Below are 16943 nucleotides of genomic sequence, written 5' to 3'. Positions count from 1 at the left end.
AAAAGTTAACGGGTTTTATTCAAGCACAGTTCAGATGGTACATAGGCAGCAGTGTCAGATATGGTAAATGAGATGACAATACAGTTCCTGTAAAGAGCAGTAGTGATGGAGATGCTTCTGGGTGTGGAAATATATATGGTCCAGGTAGACCTAGGAGATGGTATGTCCTTTATCCAACACCCATCCGCTGAGTGATGGAATAGCGGGAGGAACTAACCAGCAGGTGTGCACTGGAAGCTGGTTGTATTGGTTAGAAATACTAATGCTGCTGGGAAGGCCGGATGGAACCGGACAAATGATGAACTGTGGTAGAATTGATGCACCACTGTAGCTGGAGAATAGCTAGTAGCACTGGTGATGCTAGAGATCGCTGGAATTCAGATGGTCGATGGCGGAGCACCAATGATATCTGGAATTTGATGGCGGAGCACCGATGGTTTCTGGAATTCGATGGTGGAGCACCGATGGTATGTGGAAGCAGAACACTGCTGGAAGCTGGATGCTGGAAGCCGGTGTTAAACACTGTCAGTTGCAGGAAGCAATGTGAGAACACTTCAGAGTCAGGCTGCACCGCTGGGTGGTGAACTGGTGCGGGTATCTAGAGGAGTTGGAGACAGGAGCTGGAATACCTGAGAAGCAAACAACCACAAAGCAGGGAGACTGGTATTGCTGGGGATGACAACCAAAGCACTGACAACTTCCTGGTTCAGGTACAGGATATTTATACCTGTAGAGGAGCAGGCATTGGTTGATCAATTTGAGCTGAGTTCAGCAGCACAGCGGGTTGGTGGAATACTGTCATGTGATTGAAACCAACATGGCTGCACCCATACTAGCATTTGGAGGGAGAGTCAGTTTGTGGAGCCATGTGAAGAACAACAGTAATGGCGGTGGAGGCCACAGAGGACTGGAGACGCCAACTTGCACACTTGATCCACAGAGATGGCGGCAAAGGCCGCAGCGGGCAGGAGACGCCATGCAGCTTTATTATACATTGGGAGTACAGGAATGGCCGCGGAGGGCAGGGAGCGCCAATCTTAACTTTATGAGACTTCTGTGAGAGCATCTGCGGAATGACAAGGAGGAGATGTGGAGTGAGGATGTCAGCAACACGACTGAGACCCGGCCCTGGAGCGCTGAGCCAGCCTCAGGAGACACCTGAAAGGTAGATAATGGCGTCTAGTTACACGGATCGTGACAGTGACTAGTTGGGGGGGGGGGGGTAATGCAACGGCCGCAGGGACCTACATAAATGTGTCCCCCGGCTGTGGCATTATGTCCCTGGCTAGTGGAACCCGGTGCTAGTATTAAAAATACGAGGGACCCCCTACATCTTTTGCCCCCCGTATTTTTGGAACCAGGACCGGACTAAGAGCCCGAGGCTGGTTATACTTAGGAGGGGGGAACCTCACGCATTTTTTTTTTTTTTTTACATTTAACCCATTCAGATCCTTTTCCATTAATTTAATGAAAGCCCTGGACAACAAAATTGCATTCATGTCCTCCTCCCACTCCCTTCCCAGTCCCAAACACTAATTTATTTTTTTCTATACAAATGTACAATATATTAAATGTATGATGAGCAGGCAGGCAGCGGGCATTGGCGGCATCGGACTGAGATGCAAATTAGTGGCGGAGGGCTTGGTCAGTTGATGGTGGGTGAGTTTGTAAGCCACTGGTGGTGGTAGCGGCTCAGGGGCAGTAGCGGGCATTGGCTCGGCGGCAGTAGGGGTCATCGGCAGGATTCGGCGGACTTTATGGCTGTTGCCTCACCAGCCACTGACCTCACCGCACGCCACTGTGACATACACCATAATGCCCCATATAACATTAAGTGCCCCTTACACCATATTATGCCCCACACAATAGTGCCCCTTGCACCATATTATACCCCCACAATAGTGCCCCTTACACCATATTATACCCCCACACAATAGTGCCCCTTACACCATATTATGCCCCACACGATAGTGCCCCTTACACCATATTATGCCCCACACAATAGTGCCCCTTGCACCATATTATACCCTCACAATAGTGCCCCTTAAATAATATTATGCCCCTGATACCGTATTATGTCATACACAGTAATGCCCAGGTCACCAGATTATGCCCCTCACAGTAATGGCCAGCCCAGGACACCAGATTATACCCTACACAGTAATGCCCAGGATACCAGATTATGCCCCACACAGTAGTGACCAGGACACCATATTATTACACACACAGTAATGCCCAGCCCAGGACACCAGATTATGCCCCACACAATAATACCCAGCTCAAAACACCAGATTATGTTCCACACAGTAATGCCCAGGACACCAGATTATGCCCCACACAATAATGCCCAGCCCAGGACACCAGATTATGCCCCACACAAAAATTCCCAGCCTAGGACACCAGATTATGCCCCACAAAGTAGTGACCAGCCCAGGACACCAGATTATGCCCCACACAATAATGCACAGCCCAGGACACCAGATAATGCCCCACACAGTAATGCCCAGCCCTGGACACCAGATTATGTTCCACACAGTAATGCCCAGCACAGGACACCAGATTATGCCCCACACAGTAATGCCCAGCACAGGACACCAGATTATGCCCCACACAGTAATGCCCAGCCCAGGATACCAGATTATGCCCCACACAGTAATGCCCAGCACAGGACACCAGATTATGCCCCACACAACTCTACACAGCGTGTGGAGTACTATGGATGGGCAGGGAAAGTCATATGAGGACTTCACTGAGCAGGTAGACGCAACCAGCAGGGGTTTCGGGGGGTGCCCTGTGCGATTGCACGGCTCACCAACTGGGAGATAAGACCCTGGATTGCATTTCATTCTGTTCTAGCAATAATGAAAACAGGACATTAATATGAATAGAAAAAAATATTTATTAATCTGTACAACTGTTTATAGATACATTTTACAAAATATAAATTTTGAAGAAAATAAATAAATGTTTTTTTTATACCAGTAAACTCCACACAAACTATTCATCTAGCCATGACAATTCTGCTCCTTCCCCCCCAAAAGATGGCTTATTAGCACCATAATTAAAGAGAAGTTCCTCCCTAGTCCTGATGTCCTTTGTGGCCCCCAGTAATAATGTAGGAGTTGCCCTATCAGAAAGGAGACACATGAGGGCTTCATGTTAGATTTCTTCTTTGAATGGTTAATAGGTTCAGGGGAAATTTGAGGAAAAATGAGAAGGGGTAGTGGACAAGTGGAATAGCCTCCCATCAGAGGTGGTAGAGGCTAAGACAGTATGGCAATATATATACATGAATGGGATAGACATAAGGATATCCTTACAAAGATATAATGATCAAATAAATTTTGAGATAAAAATATGGTTAAAAAAAAAGGGCAGACTAGATGGGCCAAGTGGTTCTTATCTGCCGACTCTATATTCATCCTCATCTTCATTATCATCCCTTGTCCTTTTTTTTCTTCTTATTGCTTCAACGTCTCTGGAAAAGCAAAAAGACTATGTTATCTTTTTTGGACAATTATTTATCGTGCATTTCCACCTGATAATATACAGTTTTTACCTTGATGTTGATGCCTGAGGTTCTTCCTCAGATCCCAGGATGTTCACCCTTCTAGATTCCATCATGAGATCGTTTATTTTTTTCCTGTAGAGCCTCTGCGCGGTGGTTTCTGAGTGTCCCATATACCTTGCAATTGCCCTCACCATATCAGCTGCACACCTAGATGGCAGAGAAGATTCCGTGACACGGCGGATTTCCTGGCTTGTCACAGGCGTCAGATTAAATCTAGAAAGGGAAATAATATATAGTATATTGAATAGGGAAAATGTTGACTGGCATGAATGGACCAATATGTTGCTTAATCCAGATGTTTTGCTCACCCTCAATGTTTTGCTTATCCCCATTAGGAAATTTAATCAGTATAGGGTTTCAGTATGACTTACTGATGGACGGGATGCCAGCGGTGTGTATACCGACAGCGTCATCCCGTTCATGAGAATCCTGACAGCCCCCCATTAAGCTCCGTAACCCTCACCTTTTCCCTACCCTAACCCTCCCTTGTGTGTGCCTAACCCTAACCCTCTCCACTTGGTGCCTAACCCTAACGTCCCCTTCTATGTGCCTAACCCTCCTTCCCCGTCCCTAACCCAAACCTTCCCGTGCCTGCACCCTAACCCTAACCCCCCTTCTATGTGCCTAACCCTCCCTCCCCGTCCCTAACCCAAACCTTCCTGTGCCTGCACCCTAACCCCCCTTCTATGTGCCTAACCCTCCCTCCCCTGTCCCTAATCCTAACCTTCCCGTGCCTGCATCCTAACCTCCCCTTCTATGTGCCTAACCCTCCCTCCCCTGTCCCTAAACCAAACCTTCCCGTGCCTGCACCCTAACCCTAACCTCCCCTTCTATGTGCCTAACCCTCCCTCCCCTGTCCCTAACCCAAACCTTCCCGTGCCTGCACCCTAACCCTAACCCCCCTACAATGTGCCTAACCCTCCCTCCCCTGTCCCTAACCCAAACCTTCCCGTGCCTTCACCCTAACCCCCCCTTCTATGTGCCTAACCATCCCTTCCCCTGTCCCTAACCCTAACCTTCCCGTTTTGCGTTGGTATATCGACGCCGGGTTTGTGTCCTACCTTGGGATCTCGGCATCGGGAAATCGAACACCGGGATCCCATTCGTCGGGAGGCTAACTGCTTCCCCACTATAGTTCTATGTTGCATGCATGTCATCGTCACTCACCTGTGGTGGAACCTTGCCAGGTCATTTGAAGGATTATATATTTTTTCCCCCTTTGTCGAGATGAAAAAATGTTTGCTGTCCCGGGCACTGTGGAAGAACGTGGGCCTGATCTTCTGGAAATAGACCTCAAACCACTGAAAGGAAAGAGATATAGATGTCATCTTTGCTGCAGGGCTGGACTTGTATTATACATTATACATGTTACCTTATACTATGGCTTATTTTCTCCAATGTATTGCTGTTATCAATCTGGTACATTATCACTAGGAGAATTTACTATATCTACATATCTCTCTCTCATATACTGTATATATATCTCAAGGGGGATCCGGTCTGAAGATCGACAGTATCTAGGTCGACAATGTTTAGGTAAACCACTATAGGTCGACAGTCACTAGGTCGACATGGATGGAAGGTTGACAGGGTTTCTAGGTCGACATGTGCTAGGTCGACAGGTCTAAAGGTCGTCACGAGTTTTTCAAAAAAAATTCTTTTTTTGAATTTTTTCATACTTAACGATCCACGTGGACTACGATTGGAACGGTAATCTGTGCCGAGCGAAGCGGTAACGGAACAAAGGCACCATGCCCGAAGCATGGCGAGCGAACGCGGTGCACTAATTTGGGATCCCGGTCACTCTACGAAGAAAAGGACACAAAAAAAAAAATCCTCATGTCGACCTTTAGACCTGTTGACCTAGCACATGTCGATCTTCCATCCATGTCGACCTAGTGACTGTCGACCTATAGTGGTCGACCTAAACATTGTCGACCTAGATACTGTCGATTTGATGAACCACACCCATGTCAAGGGGCCCAGCCCCTGCACTCTTTAATGGATAGGAAAACCAATGTGGCACCTGGCTACACCCCCTCTGTAGACTGGCCACACCCCTAAACATGGGCCCCTACCATTGGGTTTCCCAGTGGGCCCTTCATGCCCCAGTCTGACACTGCTTTGTCGTCACATGTCTTAATTAAATGACAAAGGTATAAAAAGATAAATGCTTGAAATAGAAACTAGTGTAGAGGAGGCCATGGGGTACAGAGTGCTGGGGAGGAATGGGAGACTGAGAAATTAGAAAGGTGAATAAGGTAGCACAGTGGACAGTGGAATAGAGGTGTGTCTTGCATTACACTAGAAGAGAAGAAACAGAACAATAGAAACATTTGATACGCACCATTTCCTCTTCCTCTACAAGAGCAAAAGCAGCATCTTGCTGGGGGGAAGTTTTCTGGTTCTTCATATCAATAATAGCCGTCTTTACCACTTTATCCCCCTCTTTATATTGATGGGATCTTCTCTGACGCCACTCAGTCACCTGCAGGTAATAAACAAGGTCAAAATGTAGAGTTTATTTGGGGTTCTGATTCAGATGACGCTGGAGGTGCTGTCACTCCTGTTTCCATAGAAGCAGCAGCAATAGCACCAATAGGGTAATGTCTCCTGTACTCTAGTAATCCATGCTGCATGCTAGGGTACAGCGTCAGATCACCTCCATCCCCATTGGCTGGCTGTGTGACCCATGGAGTTGTGCAGGCCGGCTTCCACAGATCCAACAAATCCTGGTCTCATAACTCCCCCAAAATGTCAGCAGACTGTCACTCACTTACAGATCCAGTGTCACAGAGCCATATTGCACACGTGCAGTACAGGGGATGGTATTAGGATCCTGGCAGCCTTACCCTAACCCCCCCCTACAGCCTAATCCTGACCCTCCCCAGTGGTGCCTAACACCGAACCCCCTCCCCGCAGCCTAAACCTAACCCTCCTCAGGCGTGCCTAACCTCCTGCCATGTTGGGAACCTGGTGTCAGTATTTTGAGCAGTGGGTCTTATTCATGTTTGTTAGCAAACTAAAAAAGTAAGCAGTTGGGCAAAACCAAGTGCACTGCCGGAGGGGGGAGGAGGGGGAGGGGGGGGGGGGGGGGGGGCAGATGTAACATGTGCAGAGAGAGTTAGATTTGGGTGGGGTGTGTTCAATCTGAAATCTAAATTGCAGTGTAAAAATAAAGCAGCCAGTATTTACCCTGCACAGACACAATATACCCCACCCAAATCTAACTCTCTCTGCACATGTTACATCTGCCCCACCTGCAGTGCACATGGTTTTGCCCATTAGTGTGTTTCTTTGGTTTGCTAACAAACCTGAATAACCCCCAGTGTTGGGATTCCGGTGTCGATATTCAGACTACAGGGATCCGGAGTGCTGGGATCCTGACCGGATCCCCAGTACGGGTCTGGCACTTGCAGAACATTGTGGTATGAGCCACAGTTGTGAAGGAACCTGAATCAGGGCCCGAGGCATCAGGTATTATGGGTGGTACTAAATCTTACTTACTGTCATATTTTGCACAACACCCGGTCGTTGAAGGTGCTTCAGAATGAGCACAGCTTCCAGATAGTACAGGATGGTCAGCTTTTCTTTATCTGTAAGCCGCTGATCTGTTTTAGCCTTCTGAATGGCTTCAAGAAATCCAGGCTTTGCCACCACCAGCAGCTGACGACACTCTTCCGGTGTCTTTATTTTATCCGACGGCAACTCCTTCCTGCAAATAATAAATGGAGGAATGATTAAACATGCAGCAGCAACAATGCATGGACACAATTGCGTAGGACAAGCGAGAATTTGTTGTAATTACCCAGAAACCCCTGCTGTAGCTGTGCAGTTTCTTCCAAGCTCGTATAACTATCTTTCAAATACAGGACCTAGGCCCTCATTCCGAGTTGAACGCTCGCTAGCTGTTTTTAGCAGCCGTGCAAACGCTATGCCGCCTCCCACTGGGAGTGTATTGTAGCTTAGCAGAAGTGCGAACGAAAGGATTGCAGAGCGGCTGCAAAATATTTTTGAGCAGTTTCAGAGAAGCTCAAAACCTACTCAGCGCTTGTGATCACTTCAGACTGTTCAGTTCCTGTTTTGACGTCACAAACACGCCCTGCGTTCGGCCAGCCATGCCTGCGTTTTTACTGGCACGCCTGCATTTTACGATCACTCCCTGAAAACGGTCAGTTGCCACCCAGAAACGCCCACTTCATGTCAATAACTCTGCGGTCAGCAGTGCGACTGAAAAGCTTTGTTAGAGCCTGTGTGAAACTACTTAGGCTATTGTGAAAGTACGGCACGCGTGCGCAAAAGTACCGCTTTTTTTGCCTGAGCGCTGCGCTGCGAACAAAAACAGCTAGCGAACAACTCAGAATGACCCCCCTAATTCATGCAGCGGAGAGGTTAATAGCAAACTTTGCATTTGCAGCGATCGCAATCCGTGTGCGCAAAGAAGTTGCTGCAATCCTGCTCGCAGTGAGGACTTTATATTATTTATGTTTATGGGGAGCGATTGGGAAAGTGTGTGCTGAGTGTGTCACAGAATTTGCACACCAGTGGGGTTCTGTAAGCACTGCCCACACATGACAAGAACAGATCAGTGGAAACACATAGTAACAAATATAACTAATCTACACTGCAAAGCAAACATGGAATAGTATCAGAAGGGATGGCAGTCATTAGGTCGACATGGAAAAAGGCCGACATGAGGTTTTCACAATTTTTTTAATTTTGTGACCATTTTCATACTTTACATCCACGCGGACTACAATTGGGAACCGTGCCCGAAGCACGCGAGCCACGCGGGGGGACACTGTGCACTAATTGGGGTTCCTGGTCACTTTTCTAAGAAAATGTCACAACAACAAAAGTAAAAAAAACTCATGTCGTCCTTTTTCCATGTCGACCTAGCACATGTCTACCTCATGGCCACGGCGATCTACTAGGGACAATACTACAGAGGGCATAACTACTGGGGGCATAACTACTAGGGCATATCTAACGGTGGTCGACATGGAAAAAGGCCGACATGAGGTTTTCACAATTTTTTTAATTTTGTGACCATTTTCATACTTTACATCCACGCGGACTACAATTGGGAACCGTGCCCGAAGCACGCGAGCCACGCGGGGGGATACTGTGCACTAATTGGGGTTCCTGGTCACTTTTCTAAGAAAATGTCACAACAACAAAAGTAAAAAAAACTCATGTCGTCCTTTTTCCATGTCGACCTAGCACATGTCTACCTCATGGCCACGGCGATCTACTAGGGACAATACTACAGAGGGCATAACTACTGGGGGCATTACTACTAGGGCATATCTAACGGTGGCATAACTACTGGGGGTATAATTACAGGGGGAATATCTACTAGGGGCATGGGGGCATAAATACAGTAGGCATGACTACAGGTGGCATTTCTACAGGGGACAAACCTACTGGGGGCATAACTACAGGGGGCAAAACTACAGAAGGCATATCTATAGGGGACAATACTACACTGGACCATATCTACTGGGGGCATAACTACCAGGGACATTACTACTGGGGGCATGCCTAGTTTGGGAAGATCTATTGGAGGCAATACTACATGGGTGCATATCTACTGGGAGCATGGGAGAAATAAATACATGAGGCATAACTACAGGGGACATATCTACTGGTAGCATGGGAGCATATCTACAGGGGGCATAACTAGAGATGAGCGGGTTCGGTTTCTCTGAATCCGAACCCGCCAGAACTTCATGTTTTTTTTCACGGGTCCGAGCGACTCGGATCTTCCCGCCTTGCTCGGTTAACCCGAGCGCGCCCGAACGTCATCATGACGCTGTCGGATTCTCGCGAGGCTCGGATTCTATCGCGAGACTCGGATTCTATATAAGGAGCCGCGCGTCGCCGCCATTTTCACACGTGCATTGAGATTGATAGGGAGAGGACGTGGCTGGCGTCCTCTCCGTTTAGAATAGATTAGAGAGACACTTGATTTACTAATTTTGGGGAGCATTAGGAGTACTCAGTACAGTGCAGAGTTTTGCTGATAGTGTGACCACCAGTTTTATTTATAATCCGTTCTCTGCCTGAAAAAAGCGATACACAGCACACAGTGACTCAGTCACATACCATATCTGTGTGCACTGCTCAGGCTCAGGCCAGTGTGCTGCATCATCTATTATCTATATATAATATTATATATATCTGTCTGACTGCTCAGCTCACACAGCTTATAATTGTGGGGGAGACTGGGGAGCACTACTGCAGTGCCAGTTATAGGTTATAGCAGGAGCCAGGAGTACATAATATTATATTAAAACAGTGCACACTTTTGCTGCAGGAGTGCCACTGCCAGTGTGACTAGTGACCAGTGACCTGACCACCAGTATATATAATATTAGTAGTATACTATCTCTTTATCAACCAGTCTATATTAGCAGCAGACACAGTACAGTGCGGTAGTTCACGGCTGTGGCTACCTCTGTGTCGGCACTCGGCAGCCCGTCCATAATTGTATATACCACCTAACCGTGGTTTTTTTTTCTTTCTTTATACATACATACTAGTTACGAGTATACTATCTCTTTATCAACCAGTCTATATATTAGCAGCAGACACAGTACAGTGCGGTAGTTCACGGCTGTGGCTACCTCTGTGTCGGCACTCGGCAGCCCGTCCATAATTGTATATACCACCTAACCGTGTTTTTTTTTTCTTTCTTTATAGTCATACTAGTTACGAGTATACTATCTCTTTATCAACCAGTCTATATTAGCAGCAGACACAGTACAGTGCGGTAGTTCACGGCTGTGGCTACCTCTGTGTCGGCACTCGGCAGCCCGTCCATAATTGTATATACCACCTAACCGTGGTTTTTTTTTCTTTCTTTATACATACATACTAGTTACGAGTATACTATCTCTTTATCAACCAGTCTATATTAGCAGCAGACACAGTACAGTGCGGTAGTTCACGGCTGTGGCTACCTCTGTGTCGGCACTCGGCAGCCCGTCCATAATTGTATATACCACCTAACCGTGGTTTTTTTTTCTTTCTTTATACATACATACTAGTTACGAGTATACTATCTCTTTATCAACCAGTCTATATATTAGCAGCAGACACAGTACAGTGCGGTAGTTCACGGCTGTGGCTACCTCTGTGTCGGCACTCGGCAGCCCGTCCATAATTGTATATACCACCTAACCGTGGTTTTTTTTTCTTTCTTTATACATACATACTAGTTACGAGTATACTATCTCTTTATCAACCAGTCTATATATTAGCAGCAGACACAGTACAGTGCGGTAGTTCACGGCTGTGGCTACCTCTGTGTCGGCACTCGGCAGCCCGTCCATAATTGTATATACCACCTAACCGTGGTTTTTTTTTCTTTCTTTATACATACATACTAGTTACGAGTATACTATCTCTTTATCAACCAGTCTATATATTAGCAGCAGACACAGTACAGTGCGGTAGTTCACGGCTGTGGCTACCTCTGTGTCGGCACTCGGCAGCCCGTCCATAATTGTATATACCACCTAACCGTGGTTTTTTTTTCTTTCTTTATACATACATACTAGTTACGAGTATACTATCTCTTTATCAACCAGTCTATATATTAGCAGCAGACACAGTACAGTGCGGTAGTTCACGGCTGTGGCTACCTCTGTGTCGGCACTCGGCAGCCCGTCCATAATTGTATACTAGTATCCAATCCATCCATCTCCATTGTTTACCTGAGGTGCCTTTTAGTTGTGCCTATTAAAATATGGAGAACAAAAATGTTGAGGTTCCAAAATTAGGGAAAGATCAAGATCCACTTCCACCTCGTGCTGAAGCTGCTGCCACTAGTCATGGCCGAGACGATGAAATGCCAGCAACGTCGTCTGCCAAGGCCGATGCCCAATGGCATAGTACAGAGCATGTCAAAACCAAAACACCAAATATCAGTAAAAAAAGGACTCCAAAACCTAAAATAAAATTGTCGGAGGAGAAGCGTAAACTTGCCAATATGCCATTTACCACACGGAGTGGCAAGGAACGGCTGAGGCCCTGGCCTATGTTCATGGCTAGTGGTTCAGCTTCACATGAGGATGGAAGCACTTAGCCTCTCGCTAGAAAACTGAAAAGACTCAAGCTGGCAAAAGCACCGCAAAGAACTGTGCGTTCTTTGAAATCCCAAATCCACAAGGAGAGTCCAATTGTGTCGGTTGCGATGCCTGACCTTCCCAACACTGGACGTGAAGAGCATGCGCCTTCCACCATTTGCACGCCCCCTGCAAGTGCTGGAAGGAGCACCCGCAGTCCAGTTCCTGATAGTCAGATTGAAGATGTCAGTGTTGAAGTACACCAGGATGAGGAGGATATGGGTGTTGCTGGCGCTGGGGAGGAAATTGACCAGGAGGATTCTGATGGTGAGGTGGTTTGTTTAAGTCAGGCACCCGGGGAGACACCTGTTGTCCGTGGGAGGAATATGGCCGTTGACATGCCAGGTGAAAATACCAAAAAAATCAGCTCTTCGGTGTGGAGGTATTTCACCAGAAATGCGGACAACAGGTGTCAAGCCGTGTGTTCCCTTTGTCAAGCTGTAATAAGTAGGGGTAAGGACGTTAACCACCTCGGAACATCCTCCCTTATACGTCACCTGCAGCGCATTCATAATAAGTCAGTGACAAGTTCAAAAACTTTGGGTGACAGCGGAAGCAGTCCACTGACCAGTAAATCCCTTCCTCTTGTAACCAAGCTCACGCAAACCACCCCACCAACTCCCTCAGTGTCAATTTCCTCCTTCCCCAGGAATGCCAATAGTCCTGCAGGCCATGTCACTGGCAATTCTGACGAGTCCTCTCCTGCCTGGGATTCCTCCGATGCATCCTTGCGTGTAACGCCTACTGCTGCTGGCGCTGCTGTTGTTGCCGCTGGGAGTCGATGGTCATCCCAGAGGGGAAGTCGTAAGCCCACTTGTACTACTTCCAGTAAGCAATTGACTGTTCAACAGTCCTTTGCGAGGAAGATGAAATATCACAGCAGTCATCCTACTGCAAAGCGGATAACTGAGTCCTTGACAACTATGTTGGTGTTAGACGTGCGTCCGGTATCCGCCGTTAGTTCACAGGGAACTAGACAATTTATTGAGGCAGTGTGCCCCCGTTACCAAATACCATCTAGGTTCCACTTCTCTAGGCAGGCGATACCGAGAATGTACACGGACGTCAGAAAAAGACTCACCAGTGTCCTAAAAAATGCAGTTGTACCCAATGTCCACTTAACCACGGACATGTGGACAAGTGGAGCAGGGCAGGGTCAGGACTATATGACTGTGACAGCCCACTGGGTAGATGTATGGACTCCCGCCGCAAGAACAGCAGCGGCGGCACCAGTAGCAGCATCTCGCAAACGCCAACTCTTTCCTAGGCAGGCTACGCTTTGTATCACCGCTTTCCAGAATACGCACACAGCTGAAAACCTCTTACGGCAACTGAGGAAGATCATCGCGGAATGGCTTACCCCAATTGGACTCTCCTGTGGATTTGTGGCATCGGACAACGCCAGCAATATTGTGTGTGCATTAAATATGGGCAAATTCCAGCACGTCCCATGTTTTGCACATACCTTGAATTTGGTGGTGCAGAATTTTTTAAAAAACGACAGGGGCGTGCAAGAGATGCTGTCGGTGGCCAGAAAAATTGCGGGACACTTTCGGCGTACAGGCACCACGTACAGAAGACTGGAGCACCACCAAAAACTACTGAACCTGCCCTGCCATCATCTGAAGCAAGAAGTGGTAACGAGGTGGAATTCAACCCTCTATATGCTTCAGAGGTTGGAGGAGCAGCAAAAGGCCATTCAAGCCTATACAATTGAGCACGATATAGTAGGTGGAATGCACCTGTCTCAAGTGCAGTGGAGAATGATTTCAACGTTGTGCAAGGTTCTGATGCCCTTTGAACTTGCCACACGTGAAGTCAGTTCAGACACTGCCAGCCTGAGTCAGGTCATTCCCCTCATCAGGCTTTTGCAGAAGAAGCTGGAGGCATTGAAGGAGGAGCTAAAAGGGAGCGATTCCGCTAGGCATGTGGGACTTGTGGATGCAGCCCTTAATTCGCTTAACAAGGATTCACGGGTGGTCAATCTGTTGAAATCAGAGCACTACATTTTGGCCACCGTGCTCGATCCTAGATTTAAAGCCTACCTTGGATCTCTCTTTCCGGCAGACACAGGTCTGCTGGGGTTGAAAGACCTGCTGGTGACAAAATTGTCAAGTCAAGCGGAACGCGACCTGTCAACATCTCCTCCTTCACATTCTCCCGCAACTGGGGGTGCGAGGAAAAGGCTCAGAATTCCGAGCCCACCCGCTGGCGGTGATGCAGGGCAGTCTGGAGCGACTGCTGATGCTGACATCTGGTCCGGACTGAAGGACCTGACAACGATTACGGACATGTCGTCTACTGTCACTGCATATGATTCTCTCAACATTGATAGAATGGTGGAGGATTATATGAGTGACCGCATCCAAGTAGGCACGTCACACAGTCCGTACTTATACTGGCAGGAAAAAGAGGCAATTTGGAGGCCCTTGCACAAACTGGCTTTATTCTACCTAAGTTGCCCTCCCACAAGTGTGTACTCCGAAAGAGTGTTTAGTGCCGCCGCTCACCTTGTCAGCAATCGGCGTACGAGGTTACATCCAGAAAATGTGGAGAAGATGATGTTCATTAAAATGAATTATAATCAATTCCTCCGCGGAGACATTGACCAGCAGCAATTGCCTCCACAAAGTACACAGGGAGCTGAGATGGTGGATTCCAGTGGGGACGAATTGATAATCTGTGAGGAGGGGGATGTACACGGTGATATATCGGAGGGTGAAGATGAGGTGGACATCTTGCCTCTGTAGAGCCAGTTTGTGCAAGGAGAGATTAATTGCTTCTTTTTTGGGGGGGGTCCAAACCAACCCGTCATATCAGTCACAGTCGTGTGGCAGACCCTGTCACTGAAATGATGGGTTGGTTAAAGTGTGCATGTCCTGTTTTGTTTATACAACATAAGGGTGGGTGGGAGGGCCCAAGGACAATTCCATCTTGCACCTCTTTTTTCTTTTCTTTTTCTTTGCATCATGTGCTGATTGGGGAGGGTTTTTTGGAAGGGACATCCTGCGTGACACTGCAGTGCCACTCCTAGATGGGCCCGGTGTTTGTGTCGGCCACTAGGGTCGCTAATCTTACTCACACAGTCAGCTACCTCATTGCGCCTCTTTTTTTCTTTGCGTCATGTGCTGTTTGGGGAGGGTTTTTTGGAAGGGACATCCTGCGTGACACTGCAGTGCCACTCCTAGATGGGCCCGGTGTTTGTGTCGGCCACTAGGGTCGCTAATCTTACTCACACAGCTACCTCATTGCGCCTCTTTTTTTCTTTGCGTCATGTGCTGTTTGGGGAGGGTTTTTTGGAAGGGACATCCTGCGTGACACTGCAGTGCCACTCCTAGATGGGCCCGGTGTTTGTGTCGGCCACTAGGGTCGCTTATCTTACTCACACAGCGACCTCGGTGCAAATTTTAGGACTAAAAATAATATTGTGAGGTGTGAGGTATTCAGAATAGACTGAAAATGAGTGGAAATTATGGTTTTTGAGGTTAATAATACTTTGGGATCAAAATGACCCCCAAATTCTATGATTTAAGCTGTTTTTTAGTGTTTTTTGAAAAAAACACCCGAATCCAAAACACACCCGAATCCGACAAAAAAAATTCGGTGAGGTTTTGCCAAAACGCGTTCGAACCCAAAACACGGCCGCGGAACCGAACCCAAAACCAAAACACAAAACCCGAAAAATTTCAGGCGCTCATCTCTAGGCATAACTACTGGGGGCATATCTACAGGGGGAATAACTACTGGTAGCATGGGAGCATATCTACAGGGGCATTACTACTGGGGGCATATCTACAGGGGGAATAACTACTGGTAGCATGGGAGCATATCTACAGGGGGAATAACTACTGGGGGCATATCTACAGGGGTAATAACTACTGGTAGCATGGGAGCATATCTACAGGGGGCATAACTACTGGGGGCATATCTACAGGGGGAATAACTACTGGTAGCATGGGAGCATATCTACAGGGGCATTACTACATGGGGGCTTATCTACAGGGGGCATAACTACAAGAAGCATATCTAATGGGGTAATAACTACTGGGGCAATACTAATGAGGGCATTACATAGGTGGCACTTCGTAAGGGGCTTTACTACTGGGGCACTGCATAAGGGGCACCAATACTATGGGCTCTACATAAGGGGCACTACCACTACAGTGGGCATTGTATAAGGGGCACTAATGTGTGTCATAACATGAATAAGGGACACTACTATGTGGTGTAATATTAATAAGATTGTGCTACTGCGCGCCGTAATTTGAACTGGGGATACTATTTGGTGACCACACCCCTTTTTTACACAGGCGCTGGGGGTGGGGGGTGAGTTCCACCTCCTCTCTAGGACCACTGCCTCTACTTATCTCTAACAATCTAGCAGAGTATTGCACCTCTGCTCATCTCTAACACAGTAGCAGAGCATTGCACCTCTACTGTATCATTAGCAGAGTATTGTACCTCCACTATTACAAACAAGCAGAGTATTGCACCTCTAGCCTAACACACTAGCAGAGCATTGCACCTCTACTCATCTCTAGCACAGTAGCAGGACATTGCACCTCTACTCATCTCTAACACAGTAGCAGAGCATTGCACCTATACTCATCTCTAGCACAGTAGCAGAGCATTGCACATCTACTCAGCTCAAACACAGTAGCAGGACATTGCACCTCTACTCATCTCTAACACAGTAGCAGAGCATTGCACCTCTACTCATCTCTAACACAGTAGCAGAGCATTGCACCTCTACTCAGCTCTAGCACAGTAGCAGAGCATTGCACATCTACTCAGCTCAAACACAGTAGCAGGACATTGCACCTCTACTCATCTCTAACACAGTAGCAGAGCATTGCACCTCTACTAATCTCTAACACAGTAGCAGAGCATTGCACCTCTACTCAGCTCTAGCACAGTAGCAGAGCATTGCACCTCTACTCATCTCTAGCACAGTAGCAGAGCATTGCACCTCTACTCATCTCTAACACAGTAGCAGAGCATTGCACCTCTACTCATCTCTAACACAGTAGCAGAGCATTGCACCTCTACTCATCTCTAGCACAGTAGCAGGGCATTGCACCTCTACTCATCTACTCATCTCTAGCACAGTAGCAGAGCATTGCACCTCTACTCATCTCTAACACAGTAGCAGAGCATTGCACCTCTACTCATCTCTAACACAGTAGCAGAGTATTGCACATCTACTCAGCTCAAACACAGTAGCAGAGCATTGCACATCT

At 47.4% G+C, this 16943-nt stretch overlaps 1 long non-coding RNA gene across 1 annotated transcript; it reads right to left on the bottom strand.

The window, feature by feature from the left end:
- Positions 1 to 2911: 2911 nt before the first annotated feature.
- LOC135057479 (uncharacterized) lies at positions 2912 to 4857 on the bottom strand. The gene is made up of 3 exons (XR_010244149.1): positions 4739 to 4857; positions 3560 to 3784; positions 2912 to 3478 (listed from the first exon to the last, which is right to left on the bottom strand). It is a non-coding gene; the product is annotated as an uncharacterized LOC135057479 (long non-coding RNA).
- Positions 4858 to 16943: the final 12086 nt, after the last annotated feature.

Source organism: Pseudophryne corroboree, chromosome 3 (assembly GCF_028390025.1).
Source record: "Pseudophryne corroboree isolate aPseCor3 chromosome 3, aPseCor3.hap2, whole genome shotgun sequence".
In the NCBI taxonomy this organism is placed as follows: Eukaryota; Metazoa; Chordata; class Amphibia; order Anura; family Myobatrachidae; genus Pseudophryne; species Pseudophryne corroboree.
The sequence above is the reverse complement of the archived record's forward strand: the minus strand, read 5'-3'. Positions and strand labels throughout refer to the sequence as shown.